This window comes from Mesoplodon mirus (assembly GCF_964341445.2).
Source record: "Mesoplodon mirus genome assembly, chromosome: 4".
In the NCBI taxonomy this organism is placed as follows: domain Eukaryota; kingdom Metazoa; phylum Chordata; class Mammalia; order Artiodactyla; family Ziphiidae; genus Mesoplodon; species Mesoplodon mirus.
Genome location: NC_138979.1, coordinates 144,480,531 through 144,495,051, shown reverse-complemented (window position 1 = coordinate 144,495,051; position 14,521 = coordinate 144,480,531). Strand labels below are relative to the sequence as shown.

The window sequence follows — 14,521 nt, the reverse complement described above, 5'->3', positions numbered from 1 at the left end:
TCAGGGGAAGATGGGAGTTGGGAGAATTTTGAATCGGGAGTTGGCTGATTTGGTAGCTCTCTTCTGGCTAAGATCTAGAAACATGGGGAGAGAACCTCTACCGATGAAGTAAGAAGGGACCCACACACTAAGCAGAGCTCACCTGAGGCGGGGGTATGCCCACCACCACCATGACCCACTGACACCAGATTTCTCTGAGGGTGTCCGCAGGCCTTTAAAAGCAACGGCCAAGCCCACAAAGAACAATCTAACGTGTGGACTAAGGAGAAACTGAAGCACGAGGTGGATTTTCTTTTCTTTACATTTCTTTGTGTTGATCATACTGTTAGTGTTCTCTATCAAAATGCCTTTCTCCAGTTTCCTCAGCCCAGCGGTTTGAAAGTTTGCATGAAGTAGACACATATCACTACATATGAACAGTGAAATGTATTTGAAAATAAATGTTTTAATTAAAATTGACATTTCTAAGCCTACTGCTGAGGGCAGCTGCTTTTTCTCTAAAATTACTTTGTCCATCTCCATTGGAGTCCAATATAAGAGGAGTTCCCATCCCACTTTAATACTGATTTAATATCAAACAAACAGCATTACTGTGTATACACAAATTTTCTACTTTGGGTTGTTAAACCAGTTCTAAAAGACTACAAACGGATTTTGCACTCTCATAAAGCATTCACCTATTTTGCCTATTTTCCCCAAATGTATGCGTTTAACAAGTTGACTGCCCAAGACAAGTGGACTAGAAGCTCTCTCACGCAGGGTTTATGGATGGAGAGGGTCAAGGAGTAGACGTCTGTGCCTGCATTTGCCCCTGTGCCCTCAACCTTGCTGGAACTGGCACTGTTGGGGAGGTGTGTGTCATCAACAAAGCGCCAGATGTTTGGGAAGCAACCGTAGCTCCCAGGCTGGATTGAGCCCTTAACTATGCGGTAGGCATCATTCATTCACTCAACAAATACAGCAGTATTCCAGTCCCCACTAGCTTACATTCTAGTGAGAGGAGGAAGAAAATAAAATTATGTAGCATATTAGCATTTGGGAGTTGTGATGGGGAAACACGAAGCATAGAAGGAAGAAGGGGAGGTCGGGGAGTGAGGGTGTTTGTTATTCAGAAAAGAGTGATGACATTTGAATGAAGAGTCAAAGGAGGTGAGGGAGCAAGACATGCTGAGATTCTGGAGACGAGTGCTCTGGACAGAAGGAAAGCGAATATCCTGAGGCAGGAACGTTCCGGGTGAGTTTAAGGAGGCAGCAAGGAGGCTGGGTTGCTTGGGCAAGGTGAGCAGAGAGAGGAGATCAGGTCGGGGACGTAAGGCATGGTAAGAACTTTGGCTTTACTCTGAGCCATTGTTGGGTTTTCTTTTAGTGGGCTAACATGATTTGACCTATTTTTTAACAGATCGTAGCCCTTTCTAAACACATATATCATTAAGTCTCACAACGACCCCCTAAAAGGGTGTTAGTGTTATTATCTCCATTTTATAGATGAGTTGACTGAAGCACAAAGTTGCGTGACTTGCCCAAGGTTACACCTAGAAGGTAGGAGAGATGGGTTTTCAAACCCAAGCTGCCTGGCTACAAGCCCTGACTTCTAACTGCCATGTTCTCCTGCCTCTTGGCAAATTGAATCGAAAGTGAGATATCCTGCCACAAGAGGGGCTTGCTTTTAATTGGGCAGCCCGACAAATGCATATACAGATGTAACAATATTGCACCGAGTATATTAAATATGCCGTCAACTCCCATACTTCAATAACCGCCTAAAAATCAATAACTTAGGTCTCTTTCTCTAAACTAGGTCTCTCAGCGCGTCTCCTGAATTCAACAGTCTAATTCAGTTCAGTGAGTTCAACACCCTTGATTAATAGCCTATCATGGGCTGGAATCAACACTAAGCAGTTGCGTTATCTTTGCCCTTAAGGAATTTATATCATAGATCATAGAGAAGCTGACATATAAGTGTTGTTCAGTTTAATGTCTCCCAAATATCTCCACCTGGAGGTCTTGTGGACACTTCACAGCAGCAAGAATCTTCCCAAATCAAAAAATCTTCCTGCCCTGGTGCCCCTCTTGTATTTCATTTGTTTGATAATGATACTCCCTTATGCAGAGATTTTGGATTCATCCTTGACATCACCTGTTCTCTCATTCCCGTCCTCCTTCTGGCCAGTGTCCTGTGAGCTCTGACTCTTAAGGATTTTCAGGATGACCCTCTCCACATCCCCTCTTCTTGAATACGCAGCCTGAGTTTACAACCCAGTTCCACCACTTAACTAGAGTTCCAGCCTCAGGTATATTACTTAACTTCTCTGGGCCTCATTTCCCACCTGTGTAAGTAAGAATAATAATAGTGTTGACTTTATAGGGGTTTTTTGAGAATTAAATGACTTACGCATTTAAAGCATTTAGTGTCTGTGTACAGAGTACACAATCAGTAAGTATCAGCCACCATTATGATTATCAGTATCATTCTCTTAGTGTTTAGGACTATGTCAGGACATAGCCATGCTTCTAATCCTGGATTCAGTCCCATTGAGTTAGGTCACCACATATTTTATTTTCTGAGGTCATCCCCTCTCACCCAGGGCACGGGTGAAGTATGGATACTCTTCATGGGGATATTAAGTATGCCAATATTTTCCCGCCATGCGTGAGAAAGAGATACATTCAGATATTGCAGGCTTCAAGGAATAGAGGCTTTTGATTAAACTGACCTAAACAATGAGGAAATTAGCATCGCATTAATGCTAAGAAGGTCAGAGGTAGGTGGTGCTGTAGCTGATTAAATCAAGGACACAGATTCTTTTCATCCTTCTGCTCGGCCGCCTTTGGTGTGTCTGCTGGACATTAGGCCAGGACTGTCATGCTTACAAGGCAGCTGCAATAACTAGAGTCTGGGAATCATATTCAGATACAGCAACATTCAGTGGACGCGTAAGAATGTCTCTTCTCATGTGCTGTTTTGAGAAGGAAAATACCCCTTGCGTAGACCCCCAAGCAGACTTCCCTTCACAATCTTTTTTTTTTTTCAATTTTTTTTTAATATAATAGTGTTTATTTTTACTTGTTGACAGTTTGCTTTATTTATTTATTTATTTTTGGCTGTGTTGGGTCTTCGTTTCTGTGCGAGGGCTTTCTCTAGTTGTGGCGAGCGGGGGCCACTCTTCATCGCGGTGCGCGGGCCTCTCACTATCGCGGCCTCTCTTGTTGCGGAGCACAGGCTCCGGACGCGCAGGCTCAGCGGCCATGGCCCACGGGCCCAGTTGCTCCGCGGCATGTGGGATCTTCCCAGACCGGGGCACGAACCCGTGTCCCCTGCATCGGCAGGCAGACTCTCAACCACTGCACCACCAGGGAAGCCCCCTTCACAATCTTTAATGGTTAAATTGGGTCACATGCCCACGCCTGAACCAAGGACTGTCAAGGGGGTCACCATGATTGATTTACACAAATCAGGATTTACCCTAAAACTAAGAATAAGGATATAGTCTGGAAAAAGACCAGGTGTTCTGTGAGCAAGGAATAAAGGGAAAGCGGCTGCTGGGTAGGCAAACAGCAGGGTGTGCGACAGAGGATTTTTGGTGTTTTTATATTTCAGTACCACGTGGTTTATTTTGGAGGGAGTGCAGCAGAAGACAGTCTCATCTGGATGAATCAAAGCTTTTCAGTGGGGTTGTGAGCTCCCTGTTTTGTGTTTTATAAATATAAATATATTTTAATATTAACACGTCTGACATTCTAGTTTTAAAATTCTGGGCAGCGCAGGCAATGAAATTTAATTCTCTGGTGTAACTGGTATACAGTTGAAAAGGGGTTTTGCCTAGGAACCTGGGGAGAGCCTTTATTTTAAAAAGCTATCTTCATGTCCATGAAAGCTGAGGAGTCAGCCTTAGGCAGGGATTCATATCTGAGAGGCTTTCATCCTGCCTTGAAACAAACAAAATAGAGGATCCTAAAGAGCAGTGTGCTTTGACCATCTACCAGGCTCAAACATTCACCTTAATTATATCTGTCTCTGTCCCTGTTTCACCTAAAACTAGACAAGAGCCTTCAACAAGCAACAGATTGCTGAAAGGGCACCAACACTGTCCACCGTCGTTTAGAGAACTGGAATTTACAACTGGAATCAGTGAGGTCATTGCCCTTTACATTTCAGAAGTACATCTTCTGCTCAGCGTTGTCATTTTGTAAGCTTTTGGCTAGCACCAAGAAGTATGGAAAATTCATAATGAAGTCAATATTCATAATAAAATCTTGTATTGGTATCTTTTGGCCAGCTCAAGTTTTATAGTTATATAGGCCCAGAAAAAAAGATCCTAGACACTAAAACTAAAAACACTCTAGGTAAATTTAAAGAGGAGTTTCTATTATAAATGTTGTCTATACTTTGAAGGCAGAGAATCCTTATAATTTTGAAGTGAAAATCTTTAAGATCCTTCACTGAATTTCTGACATGTTATAGACGAGGAAACCAATTCTCAGAGCAAGTGCTGGAGGGGCCTTAAGTTCCCAGCTCTCAGGAGCTGCAGAATTGGGATTAAGATCCATGTCCCCGGACTTCCCTGGTGGTGCAGTGGTTAAGAATCCGCCTGCCAATGCAGGAGACACGGGTTTGAGCACTGGTCTGGGAAGATCCCACATGCCATGGAGCAACGAAGCCTGTGCGCCACAACTACTGAGCCTGCGTGCCACAACTACTGAAGCCCGTGTGCCTAGAGCCCGTGCTCTGCAACGAGAAGCCACCGCAATGAGAAGCTCGTGCACCGCAGCAGAGTAGCCCCAGCTCGCAACTAGAGAAAGCCTGCGCACAGCAACAAAGACCCAGTGCAGCCAAAAATAAATAAATAAAATTTGAAAAAAAAAGATCCATGTCCCCTGTGATACATTACAGGCGGCCACAAACTTTTTGCTGCTCCTGCCTTTGAAAGGTGGTGTCTAATTCTCTTCCCCTTGAATCTGGCCTGAACTTATTGACCTGCTTGACTGACAGAATGTGACTAAAGTGATGTTCTGGGGCTTAGGGGGCTAGGTCAGAAGGCTTGCGGCTTCTGCATAGGCCCTCTTAGAATGCTTGCTCTGGGGAAGCCAGCAGTAAGAAGTCTGACCCCCATGGGACTGCCACATTGTGAAAAAGTCCAAGCCAGCCAGTGGAAAGACAGCATAAAGAGAAAGAAGCCTGCCAAGCCATCAGCCATTCCAGATACCCTCCAGCCAAGATCCCCAATAGAGGAGTGAAGAAGCCTTCAGATGACCCTAGTCCCAGCCACCATTTGACTGCAAGCACATAGGAGACCCCAAGCTGGAACCATCTAGTTAAGCCCAGCTGATCCACACAACTGTAAGAAGTAATAATAAAATTTGTTTTAAGCCACTAAATTTTGGGATAGTTTGTTATGAAACAATAACTAGGGCATCCTCTGACTTGATACCTTTACTCACATCATTAATAAAAATACACAAAACAGGAAATTAAAATCCTAGACGAAACAAAGATTCTTCAGGCTGTTGGGGAGTTACATCCTTGCTTTGCTCACGTGTTCTGTAAAGCGCAGTGTCATTTGAAGTCCATCTAGATTATAATCCTTAAAATGCTCTAACAGTCCACATCACATGACAAAAGTGAGCTTTATTATTCATGTGACAGTGTAGCTTAGGAATTGAGGCATGTTCAGGGAATCAGGGCAAGATACTTCTGGATTCTACGGTATTTACACCAATGTTCATAAATGACTGAATGCAACTTGGAAGAAAGAGATCTTCCACGACAGTTTTAAAGGCCCTTTCAAGGATTATCGAGATTCAAATACATTCTTCAATATTAAACTATTGCATAGCTGATATCATTTGAAAGTATTATTGGTCAATGTTTGGTTTTACTCCACAACATTCTCTTGTGAAGAAACTAGTTTATTACCACTAAGGAATCTTTGCTTCCTTACCACTGAAAATCAGAACATTGACTCTATCACAGCAACCTTCCATGGGAAGTTGTCCACAAATATCTCAAAGATTTATAGCTTCCAGAGGGGTACCAATATTATCCTCTATGGATCTATCGTATCAATTCATTTACATCTTTAAAGAATTTTGGAAACATTATGGTAAGTGAAACAAGCCAGACGTGAAAGAATAAATTGTATGATTCCACCTATGTGAGGGGCCTAGAGTAGTTGAATTCATAGAGACAGAAAGTAGGATGGTGGTTACCAGGAGTTGGGGGGAGGGGGAGAATGGGAAGTTATTATTTAATGGTCAGAGTTTTGGTTTGGGATGATGAAAAAATTCTGGAGGTGGATAATGGTGCCAGTTGCATTAATATTGTGAATATACTTAATACCACTGAATTGTGCACCTAAAAATGGTTAAATTGATAAATTTTGTTATGTATACTTTACCATGATAAAAAAAATCTTTTACTTTAAGAAAAAAATACAAATAAAAAGAATTGAGGTGTTTTATCAGTCAGCTTCCCTACAGGAAACAGATGGCACACTCAAATTAGGACAATTTGAAGAGAGTTTAATAAAAGGGACTCTTTACAAAGGTTTGGGCAGAGCATAAGGAAATTGCAAGGGAGAGAAGAGAACCCCAGAGCTAGGATGGAAGGAGCAGATAACCAGAGACAAAGCTGTGTGGAGAGGGCCTTCCAGAGAAATAAGACTGTCAATGCGGGCAGAGCCAGCCTGTAAGAACCCTGCAGGGAGGACTTGGGAGGGGAGCATGGAGAGTGGACAGGAAGGGCAGAGGAAGACAGCCACCATGGTGTTCTGGCTAACATGGGGTCCTCCCCATTAGCCATAACAAACACACAGCCACCGAGTCTACCCCTGCATTGGGTCCCAAAGTATAATATCAACTAGGCCAAAACACCTACTTTGTGAAAACACAGGGAAACAAAAAGGAAGTATGCGTGAAACATGGATATACAGTTTCCTCTCCTTGGCTCAAAGATGTGATCTGTTGCAGCTCCCCAGGAGCCTGCATTATCTCCGCACCACTTCCTGGGGGCTGACACCCTCACTCATCAGAGACGGAAACCCAAGAGAATGAGGCCCAGAAGGAGAGAGAAAACAAATTACCAGTCCTTTTCTATTCATCTACAGCCAGCCCTGCAAGTTGCAGCCTTCAGTGCAAGGGTCCATCTCTTTCCTGACCATCCCCTTCAAGGGGTATAGACTTTTCACATGGACTCAGCAAAATGAAAATATCAGAATGAATAGCGATGAACCCCATATATTTGTGGTTCTGCTGAGTTCCAGTTCTTGTTTTGTAGAGGAGTTTTCAATAAGAATAATTTTGATTTAGCAAAGGGATGTTCGAAGAAATCCTCTTTATTCTTTACAGTTTAGGTGTGAAAACGGTTAATGCACCCACCACATTAGTAGACACTCAAGTGTCATGATCTGAGGGTCATTTTTGCCTGACTCTCACCCTCTCCTGCCTGCCTCAACCCAGCTGTCCCTCCTACTTGACTTAAAAATCTCACTCCATTAACGTCAATCCTCCAGGTTAGACCACTACAGCCAGGTCACGCTCTCTAGAAGATCACTGCTGCTATGCACATATGTTACCTGGCAGGAGAAGAAGGGCCCCTGATTAGGAGGTAGGGGAAGGACAGCCATCTTCTGTAGGCCTCTTTCATTAGCACATTAGCATGAATGAGCTTATCAGATTAGCTAATTGTCACCTGGACACTTTGGACGGTGCAGAGATACTGGTGAGGCACATTTCCACAAAAAGCAGGGGGAAAAGCACAGCAATGACAAGTCCCAGAAGAAGCCTGGAGCATCCTGGAAAGACAGGGCACAATGAGGAAAGACAAATGAGGTGCTACAGAGGACAGGAGAGTTAGGAGACAAAGCTCTGCATGAGAAGGTGCTAAAGATGAATTTCACCATTTTCCAGTTTTGCCTGGGAGCCCTCCTCTTCCCTGCTTGAGGAATAGCAGACGTACAGAGCACCTCAGGAGCAAGCAGATAACTTGACTTCTGTTTCTTGAAATAGTAATGTGGGCACCAACTACTCTGGTAAGATGTAAAACTAGATTAACTTGCAATCCCTCCCCCTACAAACACCTTAAAATGCTACATAAAATACACAAATATTTAAAATATGTAGATAAGTGGCTAAGAAAGAAAGGGAGAGTGCAGGTCTTTGTAACACAAAGCCTTGGCTTTTAACACCCAAAGAGGAACTAAAGACAAGACTTCGGGCTAGCATGAAGTAAGGAGTTGAAATTTAGACCCTGGCATAAAACCAGGACTGTGATCTTCAGTGAAAGGAAGGACCAGGGAAAAAAATCTATGCAACGACACTGAGAGATAATAAGGAAATTTATCTGAATCTTCCTCAGCTCTAGGTGGGAAAATAACATCCTTTGGAATTCATACCACAAGGCCAGGGAACCCCAAAATGTAGAAACCAACTTAAAAAGTGGTTTCAGCTAGTGGTAGCCAGCCTTTGAAATGGCCCTCTACGATCCAGTGACACCTCTTAGCCCCTGGGCAAAAGCACCTGCTCTCAGGAGACATACCTCAACCCAACCATACCTCACTGAGATGAACTCAAAGTTTGTCATAAACAATACTATATTGTCAAGTCAAGCAGACACGAGAGAAAAACAAAAAACAAAAACCCACAGCATTTGACCCCCATGAAATTCAGATAATAGAACTGGCAATGATATAAGTATATTTTAAATCATATGAAAAAGAACTGAAATCACAAGAACAGGGTACTATGAAAAATAAAGTATAGGTAAAGTTGAGGAAAAAAAACCTAGAAATAAAATTTTCACCTACTTGTTAAAAAAATTCAATGAATTTATTAAATAGTAGACTATACCCAGATGAAGTGAGAATCAGTGAGCTAGAAGAATAAATCTGAGGGAAATCTCAGAATGAACCACAAATAGATGAATGTTAGGCTTCTCACGATCTTCTCAACATTTCTTTACTTCTCATATTTCCCACATTTTTATTGTTAGGAGTTCCAGAAGGATAGACAAGAGAGAATGAGAGAGATACAGTATTTGAACAGAGAATGGCTGAGAATTTTCAAAATTAGTAAAAGACATGAATCCTCAAATTCAAGAACCACAATGAGTCTCAAGTAGGATTAGTAAAAATAAATCCATACCTGAGCATATCATAATGAAAATGCAGAACACCAGAGAGAGAGAGAGAGAGAAACAGAGAGAGAGAGACAGAGAGATCCTAAAAGCCTTTACATAGAAAAGAAGGATTACCTAAAAAAAAAAAAAAAAGAGGGCTTCCCTGGTGGCGCAGTGGTTGAGAGTCTGCCTGCCGATGCAGGGGACACGGGTTCGAGCTCTGGTCTGGGAGGATCCCACATGCCGCGGAGCGGCTGGGCCCATGAGCCACGGCTACTGGGCCTGCGCGTCTGGAGCTTGTGCTCCACAACAGGAGAGGCCGTGGCAGTGAGAGGCCCGTGCACCACGATGAAGAGTGGCCGCCGCTCGCCACAACTAGAGAAAGCCCTCGCACAGAAACGAAGACCCAACACAGCCAAAAATAAATACATAAATAAATAATGTAAACTGACATGTCATTTAAAAAAAAAAAAAAGATAGCTAAACTTAGAATACTCAGTAGCAACAATGGAGACAAGAAGAAAATGGAATAATGTCTCTGTAGTACTAAGATAAAATAACTATCAACCTAGAATTCTATATACAACTAAACAATAATTTGGGAACAGAAGCAAAAAGATAAAGGCTATAAGTATTTACCACTCATAGACTCTCACTGAAAGGACTTTTCAGGGAAAGTACAGGAGAAGAAAAGGAAAATCAGTCCAGAAGGAAATATGATGCAAGAAACAAAGGAGAACAAATTAATTGCTAACTATGGAGGGCAAATCAAAACAAACATTGATAAACATGCATACACGTGTGCACACACACACGCAATAAAAGCAACAATAATAATGAAAAAAGACTAGGTGATCAGAATGAAAGTGTTCTGAGATCCACGTATTGTTCAAGATGTCGTAGTGGCATTAATTAACTTCAGACTTTGTTAAATCGAGCATGCTTGTTAAAATTTTTAAGGTAATTGTTATCACAATCTTTCAAGATGGCCCCCAATAAACCACACCTCCTTGTATTCATGCCTCCCTTCCCAACTGGTGACTAATTGGTGACTAATAAAATATGGTGAAAGACATGGCATGTGACACACAATGCTAGCTCATAAAAGGCATTAGCTTGTGCCTTACTCTCTCTTGGATCACTTACTCAGAGGAAAACCAGTCACCATGTTGTGAGGACACTCAAGCAGCCCTAGGAAGTGGTCTGTGTGGCAAGGAACTGAGACCTTCCTCCAACTGTCAACACCAACTTACCAGATATGCAGGTGAGTCATTTTTGCAAGCAGATCCTGCAGCTTCAGTCAATCAAATGATTGCAACCCCAGCTAAATTTTCACTATGTCCTCATGAGACCCCAAACCAGAACCACCCAGTTAAGCCACTCCTAAATTCCTGACCCACCAAAACTGTGTGAGGTAATAAATGTTCATTGCTGTTTTCATCTGCCTAGTTTTAGGATAATTTGTTACATAGCAATACATAAATAATACAATAATTATGAAAAGAATAAAATTAGGTCATATAATTTCCAAACCATTAAACAGAGGAAAGATTTTTTTTAAACACTCAATTCCAATAGAAAACTGGAAGTGAAAGAGGGTGTGTAAAGAGGACTAGTGAAAGTAAGTACAAAATAATATGGTATCATGAAAAATGTAAATAGGCCAAACTTGTCACTTAAAGGAATAATCCTAGATGAGATTTTAAAAAAGAATGCAGCTACATGTTATTTTTCAAATGGAACAGAAAGCCATAAGCATTAGAAGTTAAAGATTAGGAAAGATATATCAGACAAATAATAACTAAAAGAAGGCTGGCATATGTATATTAATATTACATAAAATAGACCTTTAAGCAAAAGGAATAAAGGAAGTTAAGAATAGAAGATAGGGACTTCCCTGGTGGCACAGTGGTTAAGAATCTGCCTGCCAATGCACGGGACATGGATTCGAGCCCTGGTCCGGGAAGATGCCACGTGCCGTGGAGCAACTAAGCCCATACGCCACAACTACTGAGCCTGCGTGTAGCGACAAAGACCTAATGCAGCCAAAAATAAATAAATTAATTAATTTTTAAAAAAACTTAAAAAAAAAGAATAGATGATAAAAGTAAAAAATTACCGAGATAACAATTATAAGTTGTACCCAGTAATATACCCTCCAAATAAAGCAAAAATTTACAGAATAGCAAGAAGAATTTGATCAATTCACAATCACAGAAGGAGATTTAAACACTCATCTTTCCATAATTATCAAGCAAGCTAAAAATTTAGAAAGATCATTTATGATTTGAATGGCATCATTAATAATGATTTAATAAACATGTAAAGAATTATGCCCCAACAATTAAAGAACATGCTTTCTTTACAAGCCCACATGGAACATTTACGTAAATTGACCATGTATTAGGCCATAAAAAAAATCAAAAAATCAATATCTCACTCACCATGTTTTCTGACCACAATCAAATAAAATTTTAAAATAATAACAGAAAAACTCCCTGGGATCTTTAAATTTAAAAGCACACTTTGTGGTAACCCATAAGTTAAAGAAGAAGTCACAATGGAATTAGAATGTGTTTAGAAGTGAATCACAATTAAAAAAAAAAACTGGCATAATGCAACTAAAGCATCCTTAATAAATATGAGTAGAAATTAAGAAATTTGCAATGATAAAAGAGTAGATGATCAAGAAAAATAAAAGCTATCTTTTGAAAAGACTGTACAAGGCAAATGTCTCTAAGTAAAACTAAGAAGTCATAAAAAAACACAGCCTAATAAGAAAAAGAATATAAGTACAGATAAATAAGAGATTTTAGGGCTTCCCTGGTGGCGCAGTGGTTGAGAGTCCGCCTGCCGATGCAGGGGACATGGGTTCGTGCCCCGGTCCAGGAAGATCCCACATGCCGCGGAGCGGCTGGGCCCATGAGCCATGGCCGCGGAGCCTGCGCTCCACAACGGGGGAGGCCACAACAGTGAGAGGCCTGCGTACAGCAAAAAAAAAAAAAAAAAAAAAAATAAGAGATTTTATAAATCATGAGAGAATACTATGAATAGTTCCATGCCAACAAATTTGGAAACATAAATAAAATGGAATCTTTATTTTGAAAACAAAACCTATCAAAGCTAATATAAGAAGAAATAGAAAACTAAAGACCATAACACTAAAAAAAAAAAATTGGATCAGTTGTGAAAAATCTATCCACAAAACAAGAAAACAGAAATACCAGGCTCAGACACTTTTACAAAATCCTATCAAGCCTTCAAAATATAGATAAACTCTATCTTATAAAAACTGATCTAGGGTGGAGGTGGCGGAGAGGCCTGCGGCAGCAGGGAGCGGGGAGAGGGCGCCGAAGCCGAGCTGAGCCGACCCAGAGCGGGCGGCACAGGCTGGCGTGGCGAGCAGCAACCATGTCGGTGTTCTGGAAGCTGTTCGGGGCTGGAGGGGGTAAGGCCGGCAAGGGTGGCCCAACCCCCCAGGAGGCCATCCAGAGGCTTCGGGACACTGAGGAGATGCTAAGTAAGAAGCAGGAATTCCTGGAGAAGAAGATCGAGCAGGAGCTGACAGCCACCAAGAAGCACGGCACCAAAAACAGCGCGCTGCCCTCCAGGCACTGAAGCGCAAGAAGAGGTATGAAAAGCAGCTGGCACAGATCGATGACACACTGTCAACCATCGAGTTCCAGCGAGAGGCCCTGGAGAATGCTAACGCCAACACCGAGGTGCTCAAGAACATGGGCTATGCCGCCAAAGCCATGAAGGCTGCCCACGACAACATGGACATCGATAAAATTGATGAGTTAATGCAGGACGTTGCTGACCAGCAGGAACTTGCAGAAGAGATTTCAACAGCTCTTTCAAAACCTGTAGGGTTTGGAGAAGAGTTTGACGAGGATGAGCTCATGGCAGAATTAGAAGAACTAGAACAGGAAGAACTAGACAAGAATTTGCTGGAAATCAGTGGACCGGAAACAGTCCCTCTACCAAATGTTCCCTCTATATCCCTACCATCAAAACCCACCAAGAAGAAGGAAGAGGAAGACGATGACATGAAGGAATTGGAGACCTGGGCTGGATCCATTTAACTGGTCCAGCGCGGGCTGGGCCCAGACAGAGTCCGGTGGCCTGCGAGGCGGGCAGGCGCGTGCATGTGTGCGGCAGGCAGGCCGTGGTGCAGGCAGGTTCCATTGCTCTCGAATCTCCCTTCAAAGCAGTACGGCTGCATCACTGCTCACTCTGCAAAGCATGGTCTGCACCCAGCGGTACAGGTTGGGGGGAGGAAGGTAGGGGTCTGGGAGGTGCCTGCTGTTTATAATGTTGAATTTCTGTAAAATAAACTGTATTTGCAAATACAAAAAAAAAAAAAAAACTGATCTAAAAAAAAAGGAAGAGGAGAAACTCCCCGACTTGTTTTGTGAAGCTGGTATTTCCTTCACTTTTGACACCAAAAGCAGGCAAAGGTAATATGATAAAAAGAAAAGCATAGATTAAAGGAGAAAAAAAAAGCATACAACTGTCCCACTAGATGTACAAAAAATATTTGATAAAATTCAACCCCCATTATTTAATTGCAAAACAAAGTAAACAAAACCAAAAACTCTTAACAAGCCAGAAAGATCAGCAAACTTAACCTCATGTACCTACAGCAAACATCATATTCAATGGTGAAACATTGTAAGCATTCCTTGTAAAATCAGGAATACCACAAACATGTTCACCATCACTATTTCTATTCAACGTTGTAAAGATGGCTCTAGTTAGCGTGGTAAGACAAGGAGGAGAAAATGAAAGGTATAAGAATTGGAAAGAAAAAAATGAAGCTGACATTACTGAAAGACAATAAGATTGGCTCAAAAAAAACTAAGACAAATATAAAAGTTCAACAAGGTTGCTAAATATAGATCAATATACCCAAATTAACTGCATTTCTATACAATAACAACAAACTATTGTAAATGTCATTAAAGTTTTCCATTTATGGGGCTTCCCTGGTGGTGCAGTGGTTGAGAATCCTCCTGCCAATGCAGGGGACATGGGTTCAAGCCCTGGTCTGGGAAGATCCCACATGCCGTGGAGCAACTAAGCCCATGTGCCACAACTACTCAGCCTGTGCTCTAGAGCCCACAAGCCACAACTACTGAGCCTATGTGCTACAATTACTGAAGCCCGCACGCCTAGACCCCGTGCTCCACAACAAGAGAAGCCACCACAATGAGAAACCTGTGCACCACAATAAAGAGTAGCCCCTGCTCACCAACTAGAGAAAGCCCACGTGCAGCAACAAAGACCCAAGGCAGACAAAAATAAATAAATTTATTTTTTAAAAAAAGTTTTTCATTTACAATAGCCTCATGAAGTATAAGGAACTTAGGGAAAATATGCAATAAAAACAAAAAAACCTCATGCAAA

General features: G+C 41.8%; 1 pseudogene across 1 annotated transcript; it reads left to right on the top strand.

The window, feature by feature from the left end:
- The first annotated feature begins 11,952 nt into the window (after positions 1 to 11,952).
- Positions 11,953 to 13,236, top strand: LOC309803154 (charged multivesicular body protein 4b-like; annotated as a pseudogene). Its single transcript has one exon. The product of its transcript is annotated as a charged multivesicular body protein 4b-like (transcript).
- The last annotated feature ends 1,285 nt before the right edge of the window (positions 13,237 to 14,521 follow it).